This window comes from Mycteria americana, chromosome 1 (assembly GCF_035582795.1).
Source record: "Mycteria americana isolate JAX WOST 10 ecotype Jacksonville Zoo and Gardens chromosome 1, USCA_MyAme_1.0, whole genome shotgun sequence".
NCBI lineage: Eukaryota > Metazoa > Chordata > Aves > Ciconiiformes > Ciconiidae > Mycteria > Mycteria americana.
This window is the reverse complement of record NC_134365.1, coordinates 36298084-36319894: the sequence shown is the minus strand read 5'-3', so window position 1 is coordinate 36319894 and position 21811 is coordinate 36298084. Positions and strand designations below refer to the sequence as shown.

The window sequence follows — 21811 nt, the reverse complement described above, 5'->3', positions numbered from 1 at the left end:
AAGAATGGACACCTCCATGAGGCAGCAGCTTCCTTCAGTTTCTTTCTTTCTCCCAAAGCAGATTTCAGCAATAATTTCAGTAAGATTTCTTCTTCACTGAAAGCTCAGGCTGGCACCTGAAAAAACAGCTCTCTCTAAATGTTACTCTTTTTTTGTTTGTTTTCCTATCCACCTGACTGGAAAAGCAGTGGAGAACCCATGTCATTTCTGTGAGCCTGCAGGACTGAGAGGTTAACGTCCCCTGCCAGGAGTACCAGGGACACTGTGGTCTCTGACATGTGAATAGGAAAACTTCTCGGTCTATTCTAAGATCGTTTCCCTGCTTCAGTGTCTTGTAAGGGCGACTTGAACAACCACAAGCCCAGGGCACAGCAGTCTCCACGGGCACAGGGAATCCCTTTTCTCTCGGGATGATTGCCCCTCACTAAGGAGACTCTTCAGACCATTCCCTTCAAGGACCTTGAGTCTACTGTGTGCTAGAAGAGGTCAAGTAAAGAGAACGATGGCGAAGGAGTATTTTCCCCGCTCTGGTACCAGTTACACCGGGAGTTCAGTACACAACCACTACCGAAAGCCCGCAATGTTTGGAGATAACGCTGCTGCCAGCATTGTCAGGCTCAGAGCAGCCCAGAGCAGGGTAACTAGTGTTGCAGCTGGCATGGTGCAGCAGAGGGTCCATCCAGACCCACCTTCCCCAAGGTCATCCCCACCACAGCGCTATGACATCAGCGCTTCTTGCAGGCCCGTGTCTGATGACGAGAAGCGCGGCAGCACGGTTCTCGCTTTGCTGCTGTCACCGCCGCTGCTCCCCGCCCACATCTCCCAGCGGAGCTGTCCCCGGGGCGGGGGCGCCCCGGACCGCGGCTCCCCGGGGCGGGCGGTGCCGCAGCGCCCGGGGGTGCGGCGGGAGGCGGCCTCGGCGCCCCGGCTCGCCGCCCCGCGGGGATGTGCGCAGCGGCGCGGGGGCGGGATCGCTCCGCGCCCCGCCGAAGCTGCGGCCTCGGCCCGGCCCCGCCGCCCGCCTCCCTGCCCCGCTGGCAGAGCCGGGCGCCCGCATGGCAGCGGGGCGCCGCTGGCTGCAGGGCCGGCGGGGCTCGGCGGGGCGTGCGGCGTCTCCCTGCAGTGGCTGCTTTGGTACCGGGGGGCAGCGCCCGCCGGGGGCGGCGGCTGCGCCCCTCGCGGCGTCCGTCCGTCCGTCCATCCATCCCTGCGTGGGCGGCGGCTCGTGTGTGCGTGTGTGTGTGTGACTGACAGTGCGGCGCGCACAGCGCGGGGGCAGCCGCCCTCACGCAGCCAGCCGGGGGCCGCGCCGGCGCGCCCGGGTGCGGCAGCCCCTTCTCCGTCCCCCGGAGCCCTCCCCGGCGGGGGCGACCTCAGCGGCCTCGCTGCTCCTCCTCCTCCCTCCTGGCGGGTAGGTTACGTTACCTGGTCTCTAGCTCGGGCTGGATCTAATCCCGCGGCCGCCGCCGGCTCCTCTCCCTGCCGCGGGGGTGAGTGGGGTAATTAATTTATTTATTTCCCATGAGGTGTCCTCGGCAGCAGAGCAGCGGCGGGAGAGCCCGGGCCGGGCGGCAGGGAGGGAGGCCCGGCTGCTGCTGCGGGGCCGACGGGGCGCCGCTGTCCCGGGGGTGCTGCCGGGGAGCGGCCGAGGCGCTTCAGCACCGGCGCGGGGGGGCGGGGGCTGCGGAGGAGACGCCTCCCGGGCTGCCCAACCCGGCTCCGCGGGGCCGGCGGGGGCGCGGCGCCCGGCCCGGGGAGACGGAGCCAGCGCGGGAGGTGGGGACGCGCCGCGCCGGGCTACGGCGAGGGGCGCGGGGCGCGGGCGGGCGGCACCGGGCCGCCGCACCCGCCGGGGCCAGGCGTGAGCCCTCCCCGCCTGCGGCCTCCCCGCCTACCTGCCCGCCCGCGGCCGCCGCCGCGGGTCCCGGCGCCGCCGAGCGCGGAGCCCCCCCCTCGCTCGGGGCCGCGGCCGGGGCACCGTGAACTCCCCGGGGAACAGAGGGGCACGGCGAGCCCCACCGGCCGTGCGCCGCGCTCTTCACCTCACTCCTGGCAGCACAAGACGTGTCCACCCCCGGCCCCACCCCGTTCTCCTCCTCTTCAGGACTGAGGATGCCAAGCGCTTGACATTATGAGGCTGTTTGCGCTCGCTATTCCACGGAACGATTACCAAAACGCCCATCTGTTTGCGCGTGTTAGGGAAAAAAAAAAAAAAATCGCAGCGATCTTTTTTGTGCAAAACGCAGGAACTTCGTTTTCTGAAGCAGGAACTGAAATTTGGCCAGTCAGCAATGAGTTCTCGATTAAAATCCTGGTCATCCCTTCCCCCCTTTTTCTCTCCCTTAAAAAACAAAACAAAGCAAAACAAAACAAAACTATTTTTGTATATGTCATGAACATATTTATGGAAGTGGCCACTAAATTCTCAGAAAATTCTGTCCCTAAGGCTAAAATCCTGTAGGGAAAGAGGTAGAACATAATATAATTACATAATTAAAGCCTTTACCATAATGCCTATTCTCATGGGTAAAGGTTGCACATTATGTGCAACATTTAAATTAGTGTGAGGAGGCTGGAGTAATTACAGTTGTTGACATTACGTTGCAAAATATGTACAGAAGTAAATGTGGTTATCATGTGATATTTTTTTTTTTAAACTTTATTGCGTGTACTTTGTTTAGTGAGGGTGTTATGAATAGGATCTTTACAGACGTGTTAGAAACTGAGACTGCCTGGGTATGGACAGGAGGAAAGAGAACTTGGGTTGTCATGGAGGTATTCCAGTTTGCTGAGCTGCCAGTGAAGGAAGAAAGGACTTGATAGGGTTGTCCGTTTATTTTTCATTAATAACATTCGAATCCCTTAGCTAGCATCAGCCACAATGAACAAAAAAGTTTGAAAAATAATCTGGAAAGGAGCATGGCACCCCCAAAAAAAGCTGCAGCATGGGCGGTAGTACCTATTACACATCCAAGAATCCGTCCACAGAGGACTGCCGTCTTGAAGGACAAATTCATAGAAATCAGGTTTCTTTGGCTCCATTGCTTATGAATCTGTTTGCTTTTATGTGAGAACTGTTAGGAATTATTCTGTGTTTTAAACTATAATCATTAAACCAGCAGACACAGACCCAGAAATGTAATGATTTATCATTCCTTCTTTCTCTGGGATATTATTGTTATAATTTGTGTATCATCTGGTTCCACTGCAAATTCTTCAGATTCAGGAGAGAATACTTTGTCACATGTTTGTAAAGCAGCCAGGTCACTACAGGCTCCGGGCAGATCCTGGCACTGTAGTCGTAAGGAGCAGTAAGTAGTTCACTGGTAGACACAGCAAACGCTTTTATTCCTGAAACAGACTGAACAGTTTGGAATCATTTTTGTGACATCACGTAAGCTAAGTAATACTTGAGTTACATACCTGAGTCCAGGGACATTTTTAGGAGCAAACATCCATGGTGACTGCCAGAACAGCTCATGGAAGTCACAGTTGCATTAATTTAGGGAGTGGTGTCAGTCATCTCTTGTGCAAGTGTGTGAAGGAAGCCTGTGCCCAGCATCTCCACAGCCACAGTGTCTGTCCTGGCAGCAGGTTGCAGTACAGGCTTTGGAAGACCAAGCAGCATGCAAGAGGGGCCCACTAAGCCAAGCGGAGGGAAGAGCAAACAGTAAGCAGTGACTCCTGCGCATACAAGCAAAGAAGGCTTGGGTATAGATGCCTATGGTCAAACTCACTGTCACTTCCAGCCAGGCCCACAGTTACAGGGTTAAAAATGTGTAAATTGGATGAAATCTGATGTAAGATCTTTCATAGAGAAGCTCCTAGTGCTGAAGTCAAAGTTGTATACTTGGCGTTACAGCGGTGTTAAGCTCTCTTCCATATTCAAACACTTTGTATGCCTTGAAGAAAATCATAGGCCGTATAGGACCTCAGACAGTTCTGTAAAATGCAGAGCATGGCTACATTGTCTTTTACAGTGAAATATTAAAGTTCGCATACTGTTTTATAGAATGTTAGGAAAGTTATTTTCAAAGGGAGCTGAAAAATAAATACATGGTTATAAATGGTACCTGTTTTTCATTGCATGATTCTATTTCCTCCACTGATGTGCCTTAACTAGAACAAATATGTAGTTATATAGATACAAGTATAGAATTTTTTTATAAATGTATACAATAGATATTATAGACAATAAATTTTACACAGTGATATATGTGATAAGGTATATCATATACACAGTATTTGCTGTATTACGTAGTACATACTGCACACTATGCATAGTACAGTGCTACATACAGTACAAATGGATGTGTTCTATGTTTATATATAATAAATTTGTATTTATATTACTAATGCATATATTAACATATCTATATAGAAATAGTAGATTATATTAACATATGTTAACCGTTACGTAGATATATACATTTTCTGTTTATGCTTATGTGCCTCATGCAGTTTCTTTCTATACCTCTTTTCAGAGCACCCTCTCGAGGAAAGGTGTATGCATCTTAATTGACTTACCGTTGCTGTGTGCTTCATCACATTTTGCGTTTCTAGTCCGAGGCAGGGACTGAACATAAGCTATTTGCAGTTATAACAATGCATGATTCTGGCCTACAGTGTGCACAAGTTTAGATACAGCTTAGTGTCTGCACCCTGCTTAAAGTCGCAAAAATTACCATGAGCCCTCGATTGCAGTGGCATCAGGTTTTTAAAGTGAATGCAATCCTCTGCGAGTGTTGCAGAACGAAGGCTCTGAAGTGATTCAGTTCCTTGTTGCAGATTAAAAAAAAACTTGTCATCATTCTACATCCTTCCAATATTGGAGCACCTTCAATGTAGGAAGCCCATTATTTAAAGTAAAAATGTTCATATCCACCCTCTAAGGGTAAGAATTAAAAATGTGTTAGTGATAGTAATTAATAATTTACATGTGAATTTCAAGAAGCTAGCAAAGGTTCAGAGCTGCATGTGCACGTGTGTATGTGTCTGTGTATGGGAGGGTGGCATCCTGTATTTTTCAGTGATCTAATTGTAAAGAAGAAATTAAACAAACTTATCTATCTAGCATGTGTGCAAAAAGAAGTCTCACATCTGGTTATTCATTCTGTGTCCATTTGATAGTGAGATAGACTTCTGGGAGGTTGCATGTTATACACTCTCCTATTTCATTTGATAACAGCTTGAGGTCTTTTTGGTAATATTAATGGAAAAGTTTTTAAGTATTATTTTTCACCAGAGAAAAAGAAAATGCTGCAAATGTTGAATACCTCATGGTATTTTTCGTGAGCCTAACCACTAATTGTTTGGGTAAGTTTCCTAATAGAATAGTCCATTTCCCCCACTTGTCATGCAGTTTCATTTGAACCCAAAATTTTACAGGTCCTCTTCTTCTAAGCTTAGATTCCTCTGCTACGTCACAGGTTATGTCTTCTAGTCGCAGAGTCTGGATCTAAAGGGTATATGTTTATGATTGTGTGTCATTCTGGCCTACATAAGATTACATTCTTATTATATTGGGGTTTTTTTCTGGACTGATTTCTGTTCCGTAAATACGCAACTAAAACTTCTCTTATGCCCATATGCAGGCTGGTTTGGTGTGCATGCCCCTCATCTCCAGCAAATATACAGTGTATTATCATTAGAATGATACTGGTAAATCACCTAGGCCACCTTCTGTAAGCTTTGTATCAACAACTAGTCATTGTCAGCCTGTGTCTCACTCTGCCCTCATTCATAGACACAGGTAGCTCTGTCACTAGCATGAAACTTTAATCCTAATTCTGTTAGTGAAAGAGATATGTAGACTTCAATTTTTCTGATAAAATTCATATAAATATGATTAGACTGTAGAGTTCTAATGATAAAATGTAGCCAAAGCATGTCTTTCTATTGAGGTCAGTTTTCTCTGTAGGCATCAACCATGTCTATTCCAGGCCCAATAAAATTCTTTTCTTTTACAGCTCCTGGGGACACAGAACACAGCACATTGTAACTACAGCAATAGACTCAACTGCAAAAGATCTCTATCAGGCATCACAGAGAATTTGAGGCAGCTGGCAGTTATCAGCTGAAGCAGGTAGTCAGTAGAAGTGTAGAAGATAAATAGATAATAGAAAGGCAATCTGGAAACCTGGGAGAGATAATAAATCTCTCTTCTAGAGGGGAGGTAACAACTCAGGTGGGTCACTGATGAACTCAACTCTCAGATCAGTGCTGCGTCTAATCCTGCTGAAAATACAGTAGCAGTTTGTGCCTGTCAGCTCTGAAGTAGTATTCAAGATGTTGTTGGAAATGGAGTTTCACATATTCAGTTATAGAAATCACTATTGCAGTAAAGTGCAGACGGATCGTACTGCTGAAAGACAGCTGACCAAAATCCCAGGGACACCATGACCCTCTATTAAATTACAGCTGCCAGAAGAGAAAACTAGTTACACCCCCTTCTTATCCTGCATGCTGCTGTAGACACAGCGGGTTGCTACTGCCAGTGCAACCTTTACATAATATTCCTGCCATACTGCCTGTGGTCCTCTGTGGGGCATGTGATTTCTTTTTTGCATAATTTCTACTTGTCTTAAAATAACTGAACCATTCTGTTTTCCCTACCATAAGCACAGAGAAGAGAGGGAAAGGCCCATGCCTATGAGTAAAAGAACGTGTGATTCTTAGTAGCTGTATATTAAAACAGTCCTACAAAACATCTTTCTCTTCAAGTCACTCTTATAATTCTCAATTTCCTGTCTATGGAAAGTGTGAAATCTTGCATGAATATGCAAGGAAACAGATACCATTTGATAACTCTTCTTGCTGGGTTCTGAGATGTTGTAGGACTATATTGGTGGTAGGGAGATAGCATCAGGAGATATTTTTGTGAGAGTGGGCACAGAAAAGAAGTCTGTCAGTGGCATCTTTCCACCAAAGAACTGCTAGAGTTACTCCACGGACATTGGTCTTTATTTTGTTAACCCACTCAGGTGGACCATACAAATAGCTGATGCCAGTGAAATGTGAATTCTTGTGGAGCTGAACAACAAAAAAAAGACAAATAAAAGACTTTTGCTGCTCACATTGCTTTGAAAGATGCTTAAAAAAAATCTATCCGTACAGCAGGAGTTATGAATCATTCTGTGCATTTACACTGAAAGAGCATAAACCAAGACAGATGCGTTATATATTTTTAGAATATTAGCTACCTCTATTAAAGAAAGTCCTAATCAGGAAAGCAACATATTATATTCACAAACCCCATTAATAAAATTTAGATGTGTCCATGTTGCTGGTTGCATAAATAATGTGTGTCCTTTGAACAGTCCTGTCTGTAATTCTTAAAAAGTAACTGATGTACATGTTTTTATTTTTTATGTATTGTTTTAATAATTGTTTTACTATGCCACTGGACATGAATTAATTGTGTGCCTCTGTAAATTCTGCCTCTAAGTAGTGATTGCTGAGGGAGTTTTTCCTTTCATATCTCATTCTATGACTGCTAAAGTAAGAAAAGGCCAAAATTTCAAAGCTTACATACATGAGAAGTTTAAAATGACCTTATGCTATTTTGAGGCCTGATTAGTCTTTCCATTGTGCCAGTATAATCTTAGTGATAGACTCTGGGCCAGTCAAGATCCAATTTTTGCATCAATTTCTCAGTTCAGATGTTATACAAATGCAAATTACTACCATTGTGTTATAAGATACACCTAACTTCATTAGATTACATATCTTTTTAGGTAGAAGGAGAATTTTCTTTTTGACTTACATATTTTTATTTGCTTTTAAAAGAAGATGAAAGAGAAATAGCAAAAAAGAAACCTTAATAGATAAAATTCTAGAATGTGCCTAAATATTTATTATATAAGATTCCTGTATATCAGTAATTATCAGCTAACAAGATATTGACAACATGTTGTCCTAAACAGTGCAAATAATACATAGGGAATATATAGAGTGAGAAGTAAGGATTCATCTCTCCCAGGGAACCATCCTTAGCATTAGGATAGGAAAAGGTCTTTTTTTACTTTTTTCTCTCTCCCATGAATACTTTGAATGTTTCAGTCTTTTTCTACATTGTGATCCAGATTCAACAGGAAAAGTGGAGAATAAGTAGTTCAACTCAGTCTCAAGCTACATAACTCTCTGAGATTCAGGTACTGCCCTAAGAGGTGTAAACAGAGGGAGGTCTTAGCATCTCTTTCTGGTCAAGTTCCCTAGTTGTGCATAAAAGGAGGCATCCTTCATTATCTGGTTGTGCTCAAAAGTGAATTCAGTGCTCTGAATCTCAGGGGATGAAGGTATCTGTTCTGTGTAGGTACATGAGTTAGATAAGTGTTCAGACAAACGTCATGGTGGAGCGTTCCCAAAGGTACTTGCTGTACCGCCAGTGGAAAGGGAAAGGCTTCCTCCTTAAGGTTTCTGAATTTCCTCATGGAGGCACTTAACCCACTGACTGTATGAGAGCTGGGATACCTAAGGGACTAAATCTGAATCATCCTGCCAGCAGATGTTACAACACTGGCAGCTATAATAGTCTGAATACAGCCCTTAAGAGTAGATTGGTTTGCAGAAACCTTAAACATCAATGAGCATACTCTGATGGGATCACATTCTTCACTCAGGGTGACGTGAAAACCCAAGTCCTGAGCTGGTCAACAGAATGTTATGAACATCCTGAATATCGCGAGCATATTGAATGTGCAATTAATCTTCAGTACTTTCATTTGTTATTCATTGTGTTGAAAGTACTGGACTATATGATCAAAATCATACATGAAAAGCTTTTACTTCTTGCCTTTATGTCTTCTTATTAAAATAATGGTTTACTTTGCAACTCTCCTCTGGGATAGTCACATTTTCCCAAAGTGGGTAAAACCTAAGAAATAGAAGTGTGTTTGGATTACTAGTGCTTTGCATGCTTCAAAACTGTAAAAATCCTCAGTATATCATGTATTTGCTTTCTTTACTGATTAGGTAAAAAAATGTAGTTTTGCAAGATAAAGGCATTATAAAAGATTTCAGATGTAGCGATATGTTTAAGTTTTGGGGGCTACATACCCAACAGGTCCTTCTCCCAACACACAAATCGACATTGGCAGACTTTTGAAGAAGAAACCACATGATACTTATGTGTGTTGTTCTACAGGGAATTACAAGGAAGCAGAAGTCAAGTCTCTTTTTGGGGAAGGCCTCAGACTGATAATCCAAACCCTATTTTCCCCAACAGATATGTGGCATGGCAGCTATGTGTTTGCAGGTGTTCGCATACGTGTTCTTACTTCTTTTGGTGACTCTCTTATTCTGTAACAACTGGGCCTGCTGGAGCTTCTGCTAGTGCCCTGGGTGCCCTGGTGCCTCACACTATTCTGTTTTGGTTATTCCACAAAATCAGTAATAAAAATTTCTTTCTTCATGTTTCCATTTTATTGTTGTTGTGGTTTAGCCCCAGCTGGCAACTAAGCACCACACAGCTGCTCGCTCACTCCCCCCTGGTGGGATGGGGGAGAGAATCGGAAGAGTAAAAGTGAGAAAATGCAGGGGTTGAGATAAAGACAGTTTAATAGGGAAAGCAAAAGCCGCGCACACAAGCAAAGCAAAGCAAGGAATTCATTCACTCCTTCCCATGGGCAGGCAGGTGTTCAGCCATCTCCAGGAAAGCAGGGCTCCATCACGCGTAATGGTTACTTGGGAAGACAAACGCCATCACTCCAAATGTCCCCCCTTCCTTCTTCTTCCCCAGCTGTATATGCTGAGCGTGATGCCATATGGTATGGAATAGCCCTTTGGCCAGTTGGGGTCAGCTGTCCTGGCTGTGCCCCCTCCCAGCTTCTTGTGCACCTGGCAGAGCATGGGAGGCTGAAAAGTCCTTGACTAGTGTAAACACTACTTAGCAACAACTAAAACATCCCTGTGTTATCAACACTGTTTCCAGCACAAATCCAAAACATAGCCCCATACTAGCTACTATGAAGAAAATTAACTCTATCCCAGCCAAAACCAGCACAATTGTCAGTCATTGTCTCATTGCCAGTAATGTCTTTGGATACACAAATATATCCACTTCTTATCAAGTGGCTTGAATTCTGTAGCAGTTTATTGTGGTCTAGCGTGAGACTTCAGTGGAGATTAAGACGCCTTAGGCATCTATATGGAAGTGCTCAAGTGTAAGCTGTATGTATAAACTCCTGTTCTAGACAACAGAGTCAATGCAATCCATGGAGCCTACTCAGTGCCTTGTCAGTTGGCAAACTGGTTTGCCTGTGTTTCAGAGTGAGCTGGGTTGTTCTTTAGGCTCCATCTGAACACAGAGAAAAAATATAGCATCATGTAAAATGTACTGTCAGTTTCTGTGTCATGCAGTTCTCTAAAGGACACAGCTCCCAGAAACTGGAAAAATATTCTGCTGTAATCATTAAGTTTCTGACAAAAATAGTAAAAAGAACTTTCCTGAGTTTCTCCCAAAGATAAATTAGGATTCTGTGAAATTGTCAAATCTTCTCTTGTCATTTTCTGTGACTTGTGCACATCATACACCTCTATACTCTAAACTGGTAACACATATTTGGCCAAGTAAAAGCAATCTTGGGTAATCTTCGCGTGCCTTTATCCTGAAAATGTGTATCAAGGTAATGATGTGAATTTCTTGGGCTTATTCAATTCATTTAAGATATTAACAGGCTTATTTGAGTTGGTTGCCTGTAAAAATGGGAGACTGCATTTGTTGATGCAGAAGGTTACTCTGAATTTGGTGTCTGAGTGTCTTTCTTACCTCTTCCATGTAAATAAAATACTTTCCTGTAAACAGTTTTTTGGTTTTTTTGTAGTGATTGTATATATCGGGGGAAGGGAAGTCATTTGCCCTTTAGCCTAAAGATTTTTACTTGTCATAGCACCAACAACCTGTTTTGTTTTAGAGCATTGGGTTAATCTGAAGATCAGCACCTAATATACCAGAGAGCAGGCTTGAATCCAACCATCACATAAAACCGGAAAGCAATAGCAAAGGACACAATCCAAGTTATGGTTGGACTAAGGTTACACAGGGAGGCTACTGACCCAGGACAGCTACAGAGGCAGAGCCTAGACAGCTGCAGAGTAGTGGCAGCCAGCCAGTGTTCCTGGACAGATGAAGATGAGGCCAAAAGGAGGAGGACTTAAATCTCAGATATTAGCTGCTCTAATATAGTATGAACAAGCTATATAAGGACCTTACATACTGTGACAAGAATTACAGCAGCTAGTTGGAAACAAAGTCCTTGAAGCTTCTTGTACGACTTTTCAAATAGAAATTCTCATAACCAAAGTATTTAAAAAATATTAGCTTTTGAGACATATTTCATTCTAAAAATTGTATACACAAGGTATATCATAAACAATCTTTGCCCTCAAATATGTCATATACTGAGTCATTAAAGAAAGGCCATGGCTTCACAGGCACATTTCAGTTTATGCAAAGATAATCCTAGTTGTTGTCCTTCTTTGGCTGGGAATTAGGATCTGTGAGCCCAGGTATGTTGTTTTTAGTATTGCAATTAGCCCACTCTTCATGATGGTATACTGTGTCTTGTGTACTTTTAATTGTTCTTTGAACAAACAAAAACTATTTATGAAAGCCCTGTTTCTCTCTGAAAGTACATTTTTCAGATATAATTTATGAGCTGTGCGCATCTCCACTGGCTGAAAAGGTTACTTTTCCTATCCAATTTGTAAAGCATATTAATGCTTTACATTAATATGTAAAGCATATTAATGCTTTACAAATTAGTTGCAGACCTTGACACAAAGGCCTGGCAATTGAAAACCAGACAATTAAACATCTCAAAAAGGAGGAGAAGAAATGCAGTACAGAAAGGTCTCTGCAGAGAACCCATAGCTGTCTGTGACCCTCCCCATTCTGTGTAGGACATGCTTAGGTAGTTTGGATTAGCCTTGGATACAGATGATGTCAGAACCAGTCCTCTAAACCTTTTCAATTTTCTATTATGAAAAATGCTATAGAGCTGTGGTATCAGATATGAAACAACCCCTTACCTATTTTTTTAATGTCAATAGAATTATTTTTCATTAAGTTTTAAGTTATATGTGCTTTATACTATGTATATATTTTTTCCTATTAAATCCAAAAATCTTTCCTGGTAAGGGCATCCTTTTTCAAAGTACTCCTTAAAATAGAATAGCTTGATGCTGTGAATAGCACTTTGACATTGAAGAAAACCAGGGAGATGCAAACAAATTCTAGCAGGTCTGGAAGCGGTACCTGTATACTTCAGAAATAGTTTGACTCATTAGTAGATTAATAGGCTGCACAGAGAGCCGGATCTTTGAAAGAAGTCAGTGAATTAAGGGCAGACTATTACCCTGTAGCTCCCATTAGCCTGCACATTAACCAGATAGATCTACAGATATTTCTGTCCCATACAAATCACTGGAACAATGGATATAGGTTTTATATAAAATCAGCATGGCCATAAAATAGAATGTAGGAACATTTTACAATTACTGCAATTAGAATGGCCAAAGCCTTTGAATACAGCTTTGTCAGGATTTTTATTCTCAAGAGCCTACCTATTCACAAATCTGAGGTAGCTGAACATCACAGAGTTAGATTTCCTAGTATGGTTATTTTTTGCTCACTAATACTTCATAAAACCATTTAACAATTTTCATGTAAAAATGTATTTTGATATATCTGAGAGAAACTATACCTGACCTTGGCTGAGGGCAAAAGAATGGGTAAGATGACCTGTCATCTATGATTGCAAGCCACTGTTTCTATCCTTTATCTTTCAAACAGGGATCAGTTGTGATGACAGATACAGTGAGATACAGCAGTCCCTTCCAAAGGGCTTGTAGTGTTCTGTGTGTGCAGGAAGGTCATAGGAAAGGTCAGGAAGGTCCCAAACACTGCACATTAAAGAGTTCAGTTGCGGGGTGGGAGCCTCTGCCAGGCATATTTTGAAGTTCAGTTACTTTATGGGAGATTCATGACCAAATGGAACTTTTGCAATGTAGCAGCTACATTGGAGCTAAGCATCTAGGCTACCATTATTCTCTGTGGTTAGAAGCAGGCATCTGAAGGACACAGTTAATTTCATCAAAAAGGTCTAAAATGGGTCAGTGGAATTGTGTTCTAGAACTGCCCATTTTTCTCTATTGACTACAAAGACAACCCAGGGTGTTAGTACAGTATAAACATCTGCAGTTTAAAAATGTGAAGTTAAGTGAAATCACTTCCATCCTAACTTTTCCCTTGTTTACATACTGCCATCCTTTTTCAAGGAAAAATTTATCAATAGACTCAAATCAGATTTACCATACTGCCTTTAGCTGATTTTTGACTTCTCAATAGTTTATTATATCCACTCTGTTTGTGTCCTATAGTACAATGACTTATCAAAGGCTTCCAATTTTGGCTGATAGTTCTGCACTAGATAAGCGCATTATTAGTTAAGCTGAAGAAAATAAAAACAAAAAGCCGTTAAGTTATGCATGAGAATTTATGAATTTCCAGAGTAATGGACTTTCTCCTATAGTCTCCAACATTGAACAGTGACAAGGACGGGGAAGACATGGACTGTGTTGTCTTTCCCGATTTTACTTTAGATGTAGTAAGAGAAATTTCATCCCGATTCTGCCTGCCCATCAACATATGCCCCTAAACATAAAGACTTAAAATTTTCTTGGTTGGTTCACTGTACTTTAACTGCAGGTTACTACTTTTATGTGCTCCATATGGACTATTACTTGAAAAGTATGCTTTGAATAGAACCTGTAGTGTGGCTGTAATATCCAATAGAAGTGAAAAAATGGCACAATTTTGCTGCACTCATATTTTGTGTAAGGTATAAAGGATATACTTACAGATGGCTTGAACCCCCGTAAAGCCCTGCAGGAGCAGGAGTGTTTTACGCATTGACAAGTCTAATGCTATGGCTAATGAACCCAGGCCAGCAATGCAGCTACCATAGGCCTGCCCATAGCTGGCAGCTGATCTGTGATATTCACAGAGAAAATATTTTTCTCCTGCATGCAATATCTCTTTGCCAAGTGTATTCAGACTTGGCACAGGTAGAAATATTTGATGCTCAGCTATTTTCTGCTTTGATAGGAAATATTGGTGTTTGGTGAGTTTTTTCTCCCACATATGAAAACTATATTCTCTGTTTCTTACAGCCTTCATCAAATACTTAACTAACCATAGTTACAAAAATACAGTAAAAGAAGTAATATTCATTAAAAAAACCTAGCTACCAGTCTTCTTGTGGTGATACTGATCATTTTGAACTATCAAATAAAATAAAGCATGATTTTCAAAGGGGACTAAATTGGATATATATCTAATGAATTCAACTTCTGTTTATTTCGCAATGAGAATTTTTAAAGGAGAGAAAGATGAAAAAATTATAGACATTTGTTTTGAGCAAACACAATGAGACTGATTTGTTCTTTATAAACCAACACTCATGTTTTGTTATGCATATATGACTATACAATTAATTTTGCATCTTAGAGAACTGTTTATTTAGTGTTTGTCATACATTCCTGTCAATATCCTGAACAAAAGAGGTGAAGATAGAGTGGCTTAAAAAGGCAAAAAAACCCCAAACAAATAGCCCTACCCCCACCCCAAAAAAACCCACCAAAAGTTCCAGTGGGGAAAAGTTCTCTTTATATGGGGGTAATATTTGGGGTAATTTATTGATGTTTGTCTGAGTGTTTCATTTTGGTGGTGTTATGGTAATCTTTTTATTGTGAATGAAGTCAGCAGTGCCCAGATTAGCAAATTAGTGGTTTCCTAAATCTTAATAATGAAAGATCAATAAGCGATTCTAAAATTACTTGTGACAGATCTCAGCAATAACAGAGGAATATAGTTTTCAATTCACTTGTGTACTTCAGCACATTTATGTCAATGAGACTGATTATGTTTTAAGGCTGTGCAAAGAATTGATTTTTCAATTTAGCTTTTGAATTAAGCAATAGAAATAATTTTTATTCTGAGAAGCCAGTGTTTTGTGTTTCCTTTTTTTTTTACTTTAGGTCCCAGACTGATGAAAAAAAAATCAATTAGTTTGAGATCGAAGTATTGCATGGCCTTGTACAAACAATTTTCTTGGAACACAGGTAAGAAAAAGCAAAGAAGATGGACCAGATCCAGACAAAGCTTCTAGAGAAAGCCACATATTTCTTTCTGTTGGAGTGTTAGAACATCCACCTGCGTTCTGCAGCCTAGGTTTAGTTTTCTGTTCACCTTAGGGGAATTAAATCTTAAACTCTTCTAATCCGAACTGCCAAGCTGTGAATGGTTCTGTAAAGAGAAGAACAATTCTAGCAGAAGTAATAGAAGTCTTATCTTCTCTCTTCTTTGCATTACCCTCAGAATATCTGTAGCCTTGGGAGAAGGTATTCATTTAACCTATGAAATAAACTGTTTCAGATTCCTACGCTCACTTAGAAAGAGAACAGATCTGAGTTCAGACAAGCACCGTAACAGGTGGTATGTGGAGCATGCGAAGGCTGGAAAATTTATGCATAGGATATCCATATGGTGGAGGTACTCCATTTTGTATAAGACATCATCACTGAGTCAGAGAGAGCAATAGCTTGATAGTATTGGGTTCAGAAAACCTTTCAAGAGCCACTGGATTTAAAAGCACCAATACAAAACAGCACAGTAAAAGGTAAATATGATCTCCCATTTCTGCTTTGCACTCTGAAGTTAGGATGCTAACCGAGGATCTGGGAGAAAGTTGGGAATTTAAGCAGGGACTGCCAAATTTTCTGTGAATGTCAGGAGCACTAGATTAAGCAGGCATAACGATAGTTCTACATTTGTATGTAATGAAATTTTCAAAATTCTGGTAACGAGCACATTTGGCTTGCACTCACATAATTTCGAAGTGACTGAAAACGCGTTTTTTGAGGAATTTATACTTTGTCGAATCATCATCAACATCATCATCATCTCTACCCATCTCTGCTCATCTGACAACAGCCTTAGCCACAGTCCTTCAATGGATTAGGATGGAGCAGAATTAAAGGATACCATTGGGAACACTTGGCACAATGAGGATGTTTGATACGGGGTAGATTTCATTTTGCATCATGTTACTAAATTACTGCAGTTACAGGAAAGGGGGGAAAACTATTTCCAGTTTCTCAAATGCAGCAAATGTTGGAGTTACAAAATTAAATTGTTTGACTTAAAGAATTGAAATGCATACATGCAGATTCAGAAAAAAATATTAAGATGATGATGCATTGCAAATTTGGAGCATGACTGTATGAAAAAGGACAACATGACAACATGGCAGTCACTCCCTTTAGTCCTCTGCTCATGGGATTTAGTGACTTCCCAGTCTCTATTTTTGCCACACTTTGTTTTCTTTTTCACATCTCAGTGTATTTCACAGACTGAGCTAAGGGACATCAGTGAGAATTACAACAGATCCTATTTCCTGCCACATTAGTACCTACTTAATACAAAACTCTCCCTTCTCTCTGTCCCACCTACACATACACACAGAAAATTAAGAATAGGTGGTTTTGCATAACCCGATGGTTTAAAAGTTTGTAGATGGAATTAGAGCCTGGCTTAAATCAAAATGAGTAAAAGGAAACAAGAGGTCATTTTAAACTATAATGTTATGCAAACTTATTTTTGAAAGAAGGAACATGAATGATGTAAATTTTATTTGTTTAAACTAAAGGAACTCTTGATTATGCAGTTTCAAGGTTTCTAGGAAAGTCATGAAAGTGTCTTACTGAGAACGTAAAATTTTGTTGAGAGGAAGTGTGCATGCACAGCACCACCAGAGGTTTGGTTTTTATAGATCTCAGGAACAGAATTTCAAAGGATCTTTGGTGATCAAGTTCAGTCTCCTGCTATTGCTGACTATGCTGTTATAATAATTTTTAAGATTTAGATTTATTATATATAGATATATTAAAATAAACTTTTATTTCCCAGGCTTCCTCAATATTTTCTTCCCACAATTCCTCACTTCAGATGGATTCATTTCAGAACTTCTCTCTGGTAAGTGTCATGATCTCTTTATACTCAAATGGGGTAAAATATCAACCATATCCAAGGTTTCTGTTCACAGCCAGTTCACTATCCTTATTCACATACTTATCTTTACCTTATTTTGACAATGCTCTTTTTAAATTAAACTCTGACTTACCTTTTTGAAGATACAAATGTCTGTTTTGGTTTTTGTTTTTAAGCTGCAAGTTGCTCCCTGTAATTAATGACCCGTTAGCTCCTTATTGACTCAAGAAAGGATAAAACTTATTCATTCAAAGGACTCAGGATATAAATTTGGGAGTGAAATCTTTTCCTTCACTGCCCTATGTAGTTAGATCAACCTGTCCATTAAGAAGTGTACTAATACAAGCATCTTCATTAATTTATGGAGTTTATAGTGGTTCTTGATTGAGACCATTCACAATGGTAGTCAGCCATTGATTTAATAATAGTCTGTCCTGGTTTCAGCTGAGACAGAGTTAATTTTCTTCGTAGTGGCTGGTATGGGGCTATGTTTTGGATTTGTGCTGAAGACAGTGTTGATAATACAGAGATGTTTTAGTTGCTGCTGTACTAGTCAAGGACTTTTCAGCTTCCCGTGCTCTGCCAGGGGCAGAAGAAGCTGGGAGGGGACACAGCCAGGAGAGTTGATCCAAACTGACCAAAGGGCTATTCCATACCACATGACGTCATGCTCAGTATATAAAGCTGGGGAAGAAGAAGGAAGGGGGGACATTTGGAGTGATGGCGTTTGTCTTCCCAAGTAACCATTACGCGTGATGGAGCCCTGCTTTCCTGGAGATGGCTGAACACCTGCCTGACCATGGGAAGTAGTGAATGAATTCCTTGCTTTGCTTTGCTTGCGTGCGCGGCTTTTGCTTTCCCTATTAAACTGTTTTTATCTCAACCCTCAAGTTTTCTTACTTTTGCTCTTCCGATTCTCTCCCCCATCCCACCGAGGGGGAGTGAGCGAGCGGCTGCGTGGTGCTTAGCTGCCGGCTGGGGCTAAACCACGACATAGTCTTGGGGTGACTCATGCACAAAACTATTTTTGAAGCACACCATAAAAATTATACCAGAAAACAAATAGCTATTCCTTCCAAAGTTGATAATCCTTTGCTGCATTTGCAGAGGCCCGGCAAATTCCCTCCCAGCACTTTTTTTCCCTCCAATTTCCTACACGAACCAAGAATGTAATTTTGATCTCCTTCAGGTCTGGGTTCTCTATTCCCTGCAGCTATTCTAATTCAGATAGTAGCCTTTATATTATTTTGATGGAGCAATATCTTTTGCTATGACTTTTAAAAGTGATTTTCCATGATGCTCTTAGATTGAATTTTGGGTTCCCTACTTTCCACACCTGAAACAGATCAAGATACCTAAATCTCAGAAGGCACTTACTTTTCAGTGACTTCTAACTCTGGAGATGTCTGTATTCAATTAGCACCTCTCTTTCAGTCTAAAGCTTTGTACGTATGTATGTGCAGAATTACTTTGTTTTGAGCAGCATTGCCTTCTCTACATCTGAATTCCATTATGATTTAGAAACCTAAAGACCGTTTCCCAAAGGTTCCGATCTAGTAACTGTACATCAGACAGTCTCATGAACTGGCAACAGAGAGTTCAACCTATGCCAAGCCACAGCCTCTTCCTTCAGAAACCATGACTGGGAAAAGAGAGGTGATTACTGTGGTGTGTGCACCTGGCATGCTGTTTAGAGGCTGGAGCATTCTGATGGAAGGCAATATACATGGGGTTTAATCATTGCTCCCTAGATAATTTATGCACATTAAATTAGGTTTGGGATTAAAACAAAATAATAATAATAACAATAACAACAACATAAATTATTCACCCAGTATGGAGTAGATCCAAAGCTAACATTTCTAGCTGGGTGCTTTGGATATCACTGTCAGCCCCAAGCTAAGCTATAGCCTTGTAGTGAGGGCATTTGCTTGAGATATCAAAGCTGTGGATTTAAGTTTGTTGGAGTTTAAGGGAAATAAATAATTCCCTGCAATATATTTATAAAATGGGCTACATTCAAAGGGTAGGTAGCATCAGGTGTGTTTTAAAAAAGGTGAGCCCCGCTTAATTGTTTATATGTTTAGCCTAAGGAAAGGACTCAGCATCTGAACCCGAAATGGTTAGAGAAGCCTCTTTAGATTAAAAAAAAAAAAAGAAAAAAGTGATTGGTCGAACATACCTATTAACCTTCCTCTAGTCTCTCCCCATACTGAGAATGTGTTACCCATGAATAGCTAGACCTTGCCAAGTTCAGTGACTTTGCATCACCAGTAGCACTGACCTGCATCCCCACCCCAGCAACAGCTGCTGACACCTGTACTTGAAAACAGGCAAACCCGTAAACAGCCAGGGAGCTCTAAGGCTGACTCATATGGACTGGTGACATCCACGCAATATTCTTGACCTTGCACCTGTGCCTGGGATGGTATCCTTTGATCCACAGATATAATAATGACTTTCCATTTTCTTTCTTTTTTTTTTTTTTTTTCCAATTAAAATGTTTGAAATAATGAAAGAACTTTGCAGCCCACTGGCATCTTGTTTTCAGAGCATGTTGCTGAGGGCGTCTGTTATAGGTTCTGGGGTACCATAGGCAGGGCATGTGAGTGCATTTGAGGTACAAGACTTGCTGGAATAGTGCTGGAGGTGGGAGGGATGGGTAGTAGGTTAGTAGGGGACAGCAGGGTGGAGAAAGCTCTGGGTGCAGGACTGGCTCTTGGTTCATGCAATCCCAAGCATTTTCTAGGAGCGTCCTAGATGGTACAGGTGAAAAGCATGCCAGAGAGTATGTTAATAATTAAGTAGTATGAGTGGTTGGGTTCAGGGTTTGAGCTTGCTCTCTAGTCCTATTTTATTTAGCACTGTAGACACAGCCAATTGAGATAAGATTTTACTGCTGGGCTCATTTTCTCCTAATCCAAAAAAAATGTTCAAACATGACTAGATAAGGAGACAGAGGCAGATAACGTCAGGCTGGTTTCAATAACAAGGATTCAACAAATGTGGCAGAAAATACTTGCTTTTCCCATTCGCAGCTGAAAGAAACTATGATTTTACCCTCTGCTCCACATACATGTTTAGTGGATTTTATTAGAATGGGAATGCTGCAGGGACATTAGAGCAGAAATAGAAAGTGAAACAGAAACACAGAGGTGTAAAGAAAGAACTATGAACATGTTATAAACCCAGAACTACAGAAATGGGTAAAGAGGAGTCTTAAATAGGACTTTCATAAATACAATAAAGTTTGCAATGACACCTTCATCCTAGTCCCCCAATAGATCTTTAAGAAGGGCTATTGACATTAATACTGTGAAACTGCATTTTATTCAAGTGTTTGTTTTAAATAGAAGATCAAAATAATAAATGAGTCTAGAGATACATCAGTAAAATAGAAAAATTGCTTGATTTTTAAAAAATGAACTGATACATCTTTGGCCAACCCTGGTGTCCAAATCTATTTGTCTTAAAAATTATGAAAATAAATGTAATCCTGTTTCTTTGAAAGGTCTTGAGACAATGTATCCATAAAGTACAATCAAATAATAACTATCCAGATCCATTCAGAATATAAACATGGAAATATGGCAGTTTAATTACTTCTTATTCAGTTTATGGATTTTTACATTATCACTTTATTCTAAGTGATGATTTTGTAGATTGACAAAATATACTCTTATTCTTACTGTTCCTATTATTTGTGTATCTTTGGTTCAAAATGATTACAGACAATTCACTAATGGCAACAGAAATGACAAGAGACTTTGCAGTTGGCAGGTTTACAAAACAAAGTAACAATACATATTGTATCATGTGATACCTAAAGAAAAGTAAAATAATTGTAATGATATTAAAATTCAGTTGTAATAGTGTTTTAAAAATGCAGGACATCAGTGTTGCTCCTTGAAAAAAATCTCTTTTCATGTAATTTTCCTCACAACACTCCATGCTGTTGGTTTTGTTCTGTATTTATTTAAATGAATGTTAAATCACTTTTTTAAATATTATAGGTGATTATCAATTACATGCTTATACTATTTATTTCGGTAAGACAAATTTAGTGCTGAGACCACACCCTCAACCAGGTGCATTGACTACAGTCGAAATGCAGACCTGTAAAGGACTGAACTGGCAGATTGTTCTCCATGCAGTGCTTTTACTTTTCAGTTCCATTATGGTTTTTGAGAGTTAGCATGAGAGGTGCTTCACAGAATAATGGCCTGAAGTGAAGAAGTGCTGATCAAGCCTTTTGTCACTGCAAAGTAAATCATCAGCCCGCTGTTTTTAAAATCCCATGGACATGGCTTTATAGTATGACTTTGAGAAATATTCTTTCTAATTTTTCAAGGGGGTGAGCAAATCTGTCAGAAATATTTGCTGAGAAATCAAGAACCCAAGTTGGGAAGAAGGGATAAGATAGAAGTGTAATACATTTAATTCCTTTGACTATCCCCAAACTGTAACTCTATCTACTTCGAACAGGGGCACTAGCCTGTTATTTTTTAGCGCATTGCCAGCCATATAAAGCTGCAAAAGTACTGAATCAAGTACATTATTTACTAGCAAAGATGACAGTGGGAAAAGCTTGAATGGCAGCTCTACGTTCTGCATTAACATCTAAAGACGAAGATCTGAGAACAAATCTATCATAAGGGCTTTGTACCGTAAGGACCTCTCTTCCAGAACATAGCCCAAAGGACTGCAATCATGTACTGATGAACCTGAGAAATCCAGGTCTCCTTTGTGAGTAGGAGAAAT

At 40.9% G+C, this 21811-nt stretch overlaps 1 protein-coding gene and 1 long non-coding RNA gene across 2 annotated transcripts in view; one reads left to right on the top strand and one right to left on the bottom strand.

The window, feature by feature from the left end:
* SLC16A7 (solute carrier family 16 member 7) overlaps positions 1-1687 on the bottom strand; it is an 88393-nt gene extending 86706 nt beyond the window's left edge. Inside the window, exon 1 of the mRNA XM_075494636.1 lies at positions 1426-1687. The gene's annotated coding sequence lies outside the window, so the exon portion shown is untranslated. The remainder of the gene's footprint in view (positions 1-1425) is intronic.
* LOC142406134 (uncharacterized) overlaps positions 937-21811 on the top strand; it is a 108426-nt gene continuing 87551 nt past the window's right edge. Inside the window, exons 1-2 of the long non-coding RNA XR_012774456.1 lie at positions 937-1411; positions 15040-15123. This is a non-coding gene — a long non-coding RNA (uncharacterized LOC142406134). The remainder of the gene's footprint in view (positions 1412-15039; positions 15124-21811) is intronic.